A 9,261-nucleotide genomic window follows, 5' to 3' on the forward strand; every position below is an offset into this window, starting at 1 on the left:
CTTACCGACAACAAATAGTATATGGCACAGTGGGAGTGTTTGCAGCAGACACACTTAAACAGGAATTCGAGAAGAGGATTACCCGTAATGACAGGAACTTTGAGCTTGTAATAGTGGATGAAGTGGACTACATGACCTTGGACAATGGAGTTCAAGTGACGTTCTTGTCCCATGAATCTAGTGGATTTAGGCATGTGGAGCAAGTGCTTTCCAGCATATGGGCCATGATATCTGCATGTCAACCAATTGAAATGTTTGAAACAGGTGAGATCAAATGGGCAGCGAGGATACAGTACTTCCACAAAGCTGTAACAGCAGCCGTTATGGGACTGGAAACAGAAAGCTTCTCAGCAAACGAGATCTTGTTGCCTGGAGTGACTTTGGGGTTCTACACCCAGGAGGACATCGAAATGATACGTCAAGCCGAGAGCAAGAAAGAGAATGAAAGCGATGGTGATGGGAATGAGGATGGAATGTCCAAAGCATTATCTGAAGTCATGAAGAAACTTGGAGTTTCACAACAGTACGATCTGCTGAGCATATTTGAGGAGGTCTTGGAGAGCAGCGCCGTGTTTAAGTGCTATGCTTTAGAGAAGAAGAAAGCCAAAAGTTTCCACGCTCGGGAAAACAAGGTGACCTTAATGTTGAAATGCTCCTGCTGGACGGAGGACTGGCGTGTGAAATCCTGTCTGAGAAATCGCTGATCGACGCGACTGTAAAGACAATAAATTCGTCTATCAAGTACTCGGATCACCTCCAAACGGCCGAAGAATCCGACCCCTTCATCGTCGTCCCTTTTTTCTTGAAGAGCTATGTTGAGAATCAGTTGGAGGTTTTTGTCCGGAACGCACTAAGGGCTGTTGAGATGTCGCAGGGCCGAGAATACATGATCGACGCCTCGCCGGCCGCTGGACAGGAAACTGACAGACACGAGTGTAACGCCGTCATTCCAGTGGACTTCAAAGCGAGTGGAGTGCTGGAGAAAAACAAGAAGTGGGGTAACGGACTGCAGCAGTTTTTGGAGTTCAAGCACCAACTTGCGATTTCACCGATATCCAACGTCACAAACTACATGTCAAATTTCCATTACTTTAAAAGGTACCTCAGCAGGAATGGTATATTTGGTGTTTCAGGTACATTAGGAGGGAAGGCAGATCAGGACTTTCTGGCAAAATATTATGAAGCGAAGAGTTACACCGTACCTGCACATCGCCATAAGCGTGTGGTCGAGCTTCCAGTCATCCAGGTGAAAGGTGGGACTCACCAGTGGATCCAGACTATTTGTGAGACCCTCATGGAAAGTAGCAGAGAGAGGACAAGTCGTCTTGGTGATTTGTGAGGACGTTAAAACGGCAGATGAACTCCACGTGAAAATACAAGATGGCGGCAGATTTAAAGCAGACCAGATTACTATGTACACCATCAGCGAGAAGCATGACATTGAAAAACAGACCTTCTGTGCAGGCAGAGTCATCATTGCTACGAATCTCGCAGGACGGGGGACAGACATAAAGGTTGATGAAAACGTGAATAATTGTGGCGGTCTTTTCATTCTTCTTACTCACTTTCCACACACCGAAGAGTGGAGAAACAAATATTCGGTCGTACGTCTCGGAAAGGCAATCCAGGGATGGTCCAGATGGTTGTGAACTGTGATCATCTCGCACCTGCTTACCAAGGTCAGTCTGTGGAAATCATGCGTCAGTTAAGAGAGGATTATGAAATTAAACGAATCCACGACATGGAAAGTGACGAGCTGGTTGAAATAAACCTGAAGGAAGATCTGTTTTCCACATTTTGTACATTGTTGAAGAACTTTGATGGGCATTACACACCGAACGAAAAACTGGACCCCATGCAAATGCGGCTCAGTAAAATTCCTGATTGCTTCACACATCATCAGCATAAGTTTGATTATCAGCCTGCCGTCAACGCTATGAAAGAATCTTGGGCCTTGTGGTTGACCCTTCATGAGGAGCACATCAACAGGCATGATGACTTCAGACAACTTGAAGCAGACCTTATCAGGACGACGGACGAGACAAGCAGAAAGCTGCTGCGAGGAGAAAGCGATCATTTCTACGATCACGTCAGACAGGCCATCGTAAGAACTGATCTGTACTGCCGAAACAAATCCAGAGATGACTTTGGAGTCAAATCCTATTGGCAGAAAGTTGCAAGCTTTGACCCACACTACAAGGCTGTGGCCCTCTACAACCAGGCGTACATCACCATCAACCTCGGCGGGGACAACTATAAAGCCGACGCTATGAACCTGCTGGAAGACGCAAAGAAATCCGTTGATGTCTATGTCTCAGAAGTCTCAAACACTATGGTCTCGTGTAACATCTCAGTCACTGGGAACGTTGAGCACCGCACAGAAAAACAACAACTTCCAGAGTCAAATGGAGGCCAGAATGAACATCTTTAAGTCGTGGAGGACGTACATCGATAAACGCGTTGACTAAACTTCGAGAGCTGGAGAAAAGCAACAGCGACGCCATTACGGAGGACTGTTCTGTCTACATGTTGTCCCGCAGAAAAGAACTTCATCGTCACGAACGAGCTGAGATCTTTATACGACTAACGGCCCTCGGTGTTGTTTTTCGAGGTGAAAAAAAAGCCAAGTTTTGCTTGGATGCATTTGATCTGTTTCATACTCGGGGTGGTGCAGGTGATCGCTGGGATCCTAGTCTTGTGCGCTGACACTTGGGACAGCCAGCCAGTTGGAATGGGTCTGATTTCAGAAGGGGTGTCGGACATGATCAGTGGAATCGAGGGGATGATAAAGGGCAACCTTCGATTGGGTGTCATGGGCAAGTCTCGAAGAGTATCAGCATAGGGCTCCGCTTTTGCTAACGGCCGGGTTTAGCGTTATCAAGAAAAGCGTGACCGCAGTGTTTAAAGTGACAAAAAAGTCTCCTCAACGGTACCAAGTCCTTCTCTTCTGTTGCGTCGGAATTCATCAATCAGGAAAAGGCGACGTTTATGTTCATTCAAAGGAAGCGTTCAGTCTGGTGTATCATCCCTCACGCAGACATCTTTTAAGTCTACACTGAAAACATGGCATCTTCTACAGCGCTCAGACAGAACTTCAAACATGCCACGAAATACGCGGATTCAGGAACTCGGGAAACAGTCTGTGGTCACTGCCATGAACTACGCCATCGACAAAGCGCTTCAGGAAGTTCTTGGGAACATTTTACGAAGAAGTTTTAAGGACATGGTTACTTCATCGGTGAAGGGGAACAGTAAACTGGATCTGAGTCTTGCCGAGTTCATCAGCTCAGGTGTTCCGAAAGCTGCCTTGGAAAAGGTGAATTTCAAGATTGACCATAAATATGAGACGCAAACACGAGAAATCGGTCGCTGTGCTCTGCGAAGATATCGCTCCTCACCTCATAGTGGACTGTACCACAGCACAAGAGGTTATCAGCAAACTCTCCGAGGTGTGTAACGCAGCAGCAGAGATTATGGTTAAGGAGAAGGGCGAAAGGTGTGTTTGAAATGGCAAAGCTGGTTCTGAAAGTAGCTGAGTACTCGACACGTCTCGCTCAAATATTGGAGGCCGTACCGACAAAGAAGATAATAGACCAGAAATTTGTTCCTGAATTTCTAGAGAGCATCAGTGAGCTTCAGAAAGGCATGAACGGAATATGACCAGGACGGACGACACAATCTACACGATGTACAACGCCTTAAAAAAGAACTGCTACAGATTATCGCTGAGAAAGTTTCTGAGCAATTCGTCAGTTCCTGTTCCGAACATATAGCGTCTTTAATGACCGGGCACATTTAAGAGTCAGTTGAGGCAGTGCCGTTGGACAGGCGGTAGACCGCGTCATGAGCAGGCAACCGAACTCAACGTTTCTTCCATGACCAGAGGCAAAAACACAACGAGAAGACTGCGAGCCACAGGGAACCGGAACAGCCGTCGGACGTGGACATGACACGGCTGAGGCGGTACGTGGAAGATGTGAGCCGAGCCGATCAAGCCCGCTACAGCCCTCGATGTGTACGTGCTCACGAAAAGTAATCTGCTCCATGGAAAAGGAATTCAAACTCGCTGTCGTCGATGAGAACGGAAAACCGCTCACTGAGGAACGTTACCCAGGAACCAGCAAATCCGCAGGTGATATAAAACTGAGGATTACCAAATCTGCGAATGCCCCGCATCCATCACAGTAAGTCTGGGCACTAGAGCGCTACGCAGCTCGCGTATAGAAATACATCTCAGTGATGATGCTTCTGAAACACCGTGTGCTCAACATCTTTTCCTTTTAAAAACAGAGCTGCTGCACAGCTGTACAGCGAGCCATTTTGACGTCGTACAAGATGACGGCAGGATAATCAGCGTGGACTCGGACCGTCCGAATGCTCTTTATCACGCACTCGCCCGAGCAATGGGCGGCGAGACAGAAGACCCAAAAGAAAGAAAGCTTTGATGCTACGTGAGAAAGTGATAAAGGAGGTGAAGGCACATTTAATTTATGGCTCTGATTCATCGTGGGGTTAGTGTCCGGCTCGGCTCGGCAAATATGGATCAGAATTCCGTAGTAAGGAATAAAACTCTCAGGGAGCGATGTGATGGGACAATAATCAACAACTGGGATGAAACAGAGTTATCGTTAAAGCCCCAAAGTTGATTATTTTCCTTTAACAGCACGCCCTCAAGTGTTCTATCCCTCTCACACCACAGCAAGTTGATTATTAAAAACACCACATCGTGCCTTTCAAACGAGTTACTTCCTGTTCTCACTTACGTTATAAGCAGCTATAAAAACACTTGTTCCCTCACTTTATTCCCTCTTTTTATTCTCTCTATTCTCTCTCTTTATTCTCTCTCTCTTTATTCTCTCTATTCCCTCTTTACTCTCTCTATTCTCTCTGTCTATTCTCTCTCTCTCTATTCCCTCTTTACTCTCTCTATTCTCTCTCTATTCTCTCTCTCTTTATTCTCTCTATTCTCTCTCTATTCCCTCTTTACTCTCTCTATTCTCTCTCTCTATTCTCTCTCGTCTCTATTCCCTCTTTATTCCCTCTCTCTATTCTCTCTCTCTATTCTCTCTATATTCTCTCTCTATTCCCTCTCTCTATTCCCTCTCTATTCCCTCTCTATTCTCTCTCTCTATTCTCTCTCTATTCCCTCTCTCTATTCTCTCTCTATATTCTCTCTCTCTATTCTCTCTATATTCTCTCTCTCTATTCCCTCTCTATATTCCCTCTCTCTATTCCCTCTCTATTCTCTCTCTCTATTCCTCTCTATTCCCTCTCTATTCTCTCTCTCTATTCCCTCTCTCTATTCTCTCTCTATATTCTCTCTCTCTATTCTCTCTATATTCTCTCTCTCTATTCCCTCTCTCTATTCCCTCTCTATTCCCTCTCTATTCTCTCTCTCTATTCCCTCTCTCTATTCTCTCTCTATATTCTCTCTCTCTATTCTCTCTATATTCTCTCTCTCTATTCCCTCTCTCTATTCCCTCTCTCTATTCCCTCTCTATTCTCTCTCTCTATTCTCTCTCTATTCCCTCTCTCTATTTCCTCTCTCTATTCTCTCTCTATTCCCTCTCTATTCTCTCTCTCTATTCTCTCTCTATTCCCTCTCTCTATTCTCTCTCTCTATTCCCTCTCTCTATTTTCTCTCTCTCTATTCTCTCTATATTCTCTCTCTCTATTCCCTCTCTATATTCCCTCTCTCTATTCCCTCTCTCTATTCCCTCTCTCTATTCTCTCTCTATTCTCTCTCTCTATTCTCTCTATATTCTCTCTCTCTATTTTCTCTCTCTCTATTTTCTCTCTATTCCCTCTCTTTATTCTCTCTCTATTCTCTCTCTATTCCCTCTCTTTATTCTCTCTCTATTCTCTCTCTCTATTCTCTCTCTCTATTCTCTCTATATTCTCTCTCTCTATTCTCTCTCTCTATTCTCTCTCTTTATTCTCTCTCTATTCCCTCTCTCTCTATTCCCTCTCTCTATTCCTCTCTCTATTTTCTCTCTTTTCTCTCTCCTTATTTCTCTTTTCTCTCTCTATTCTCTCTCTATTCCCTCTCTCTATTTTCTCTCTTTTCTCTCTCCTTATTTTCTCTTTTCTCTCTCTCTATTCTCTCTCTATTCTTTCTATTCTCTCCGTTCTCTCTCTCTGTTCCCTCTCTTCATGTTAAACAGATAAAAAAACTAAATGGCAGTGTGTGTGAGTGAGAACCAGTAGTGAAGTGTAAATCTGTGATGAAGGTTTGGGAAACGTAAAGTTACGCTTCCCCTCTGACTGTTACAGAGCGCTGACACTGGAGACTCCTTCCATGAAGGTTAAATAAACATTGATATGCCGTGGATATATGAGATGTATACGGTATAATGAGAGTTTTTGGTTGGCTTGTGGCTGTGAGAATTTCTGCACTGTGTGGACCTGCACATGTGACGCGAGGTGATCAGGACTGTGTTTAATCTGCAGATCCAGACGAACCTCGACTCGTACGCACCCGTGCTTAACCTCCAGAGAGGATATGACTTCGCTCAGAGGAACCCTGGGAAATACGGCGTACCTGGTGGAGGTAAAGGGAGAACCGACGCTGCGCTGCAGGAATACTTACAGAGCGTTAAATTCGTCAGAAGTGACGAACGCATCCTCATCAAAATGTACCACCTCGGATTTGTCGGTGAAAATCACCGGTAAAGTATCTGATCTCTGGGTGATTTATTTATTTATTCATGTCACAACAGCACCGTGTACGGAGATCCGTGATAAAGTGTGAGGATTAAACTGATACGCCAGTAAAGAATGATCATTTCAGTATTACAGTAGTACATCAGCGGGGTGTCCATTACCTCATTCTGTACAGCTGGAGGAAGACCAGTACTCACCTGAGCTCGAAATTAGACCACCAGTTTAAAGAAGAAGATTTCATTCTAACAAGTTGTCTCTAATTCTCTCTCTCTCTCTCTCTCTCTCTCTCTCTCTCTCTCTCTCGACAGTGTTCTAACTGCTCGGAGGTCCGCTAACAACACCACTGGGACGCTCAGAACGAGCCACATTCCACCCAAGGACTCCATCAGACAAGCTCAGGCGTTCATGGAAAGCTCAAACTCGAGTTCACATACGTGAGCGAGTTTAAAAAGAAAAACCTGCAGCTTTATAATCTGATCAGCAGCATAAAGACTGACAGTGACGGACAGAACCTGATTGCCATGGAGGTTCTGGGACAGGATCACAGGACGAGCTTTAACTACGGGCCCAAGCAGGATCTCCCAGATGGCCAGGTACCATTCCCACCGTTAGGCACAGCGTTACAGATGTTAAGCAGTGGATTATTTACTTCATTAAAACTCAACGGAAAAGATGGAATCTGCTTTTAAACGTTTGTTTGTTTTTTTGTAGGAATCTTCTAGCAGACACTACGATCAGTGGAGACGTAGAGCTTCTGCTGAAACGCTGCATGATCCTACACCACCCACTGACCTCAGAAAAGCTCAGAGTCGCTCTAGGTAAGAACCTCGGAGGTGTTCGTCCTGCTAGACCATGCATTTTTACGTAGTTTCACCACGTTACTGCTGATTAGTTTCATAAATAACGCTATTCATTAATAACAGCAGCTCTGAACGCAGCGCAGGTTTATATTAATACGCACGCTCTAATACGTCATCGTTTCTATAGCAACAGCTCATTCACAGCGGACGCTCCGCCGATAATAAACAAATTAACGTAATCGTTAATATGGTGTAAATGTCATCTTTGACATATTAGATTAGATAGATTAAAGAGTGTTATTGTCATTAGAGTAATAGAAGTGTAAAGTATCATAAAGTAACGTTCTCGAAGGCCTTGGCGGGACATCGCGGACGTCACAGACAGCAGCGGACGCACAGTGGACAAGACAAGGAATACAACACGGCGTTAAACACGGCGTAACTGATGGTCTGAGAGTAAAGAAGCTGTCGTGTTGCTGCAGCTGATAAGATTCTTGCGTGTATGTCCAGGTGAAGGCGTTCTGTCTCAGAGTCACGTGTTGTCCGATGACGGTATCCGAGGCTACTACAAAGCAGGATACAGAAACCTGGTGTCGGAGTACAGCCGCATGGGAATCCTGGATCAGAACCAGCGCGCGCGCCTGGACGAGTGGGTGACTCAGGACCGGCACGAGGACACTAACACTGCGGAGTACCGCCAGCTTCAGCAGGGATTACGCGAAAAAGCAGACGGAGAACGTGTCTAGTGTTAATGAGCACCTCATGATGATGATGATGATGATGATGATGATGATGATGATGGTTATAGGAAGTAGGAAATGATTGATCTCGGCCTCTGAAATCGTTTTCACTGCAAACAATCACATTTTAGCAAGATATCTTGTTCTGTTGGTAGATCATTTTAAGCACTTATATCTATGAAAGAGCGATAGAACAAGAGCATTTAAAACGCAAAAACAAGTAAAAAGTGTCTAGAAAATGACATTTTCAATAAAAATTTGCTTACATTATATACATTATATACATAATACAGAACTGCAATGTGGTAAATGACTTTTTGTGATTTTATTTGTAGTTAAATCAGTACGCTTGACAATAATGTTCTAACGTGTGTGTTTAGTGTTTAAAAGTGAGGGGGGGGGGGGGTCAGTGTATTAAAGGGTTATTACACAAAGCAGGAAAGCAGGAACTGAATTACAGACATAAGAACGATGTCGGGCTGTGATTAAAGTTCATATATATAACAGGAACACGCCGATATTTCAGGCTTCTCTCTGATTAAAAGGTAAAATACACACTGTAAAATCATTTTGCTTAAAACTGGGTGCTAATTTATAATCACATAAGTCTAAAATGAGGGAACTTTACGATAAGAGTGGACGTTTTACACAGATATATTGTCAAATGTTTTGTTATTAATCTGATTTACAGCGGTAACTGATCTCATTTCATGGAAATTGTGCCAATAAAATTTGACTAGTTTACTTTTGGTGCTCGTTTTATTTCTTAAAAATGAGATGTAAAAACTAAGACAAAACTGTCTGGACCAATCAAGGGCTGGATAGGTTTGGACACACCCACTCATTATCATAGGGGATAAATGACCAAACATAGTGGAATTGATGAAATGGACGGAGTATAATCAACATTTGTATTCTGTTATAAATTTAGCCCTTTAGATAGTTAATGAAGTTTTTTTTTTTATCTTTTAGTGATCCAGTATGGCTATAGCTTACATAAATGTTCCACAGACTCTGAGTAAAACTTTAACATCATGCACCAAGCTGCATTTTAATGG

This window comes from Ictalurus punctatus, unplaced genomic scaffold (genome assembly GCF_001660625.3).
Source record: "Ictalurus punctatus breed USDA103 unplaced genomic scaffold, Coco_2.0 tig00163741, whole genome shotgun sequence".
In the NCBI taxonomy this organism is placed as follows: Eukaryota; Metazoa; Chordata; class Actinopteri; order Siluriformes; family Ictaluridae; genus Ictalurus; species Ictalurus punctatus.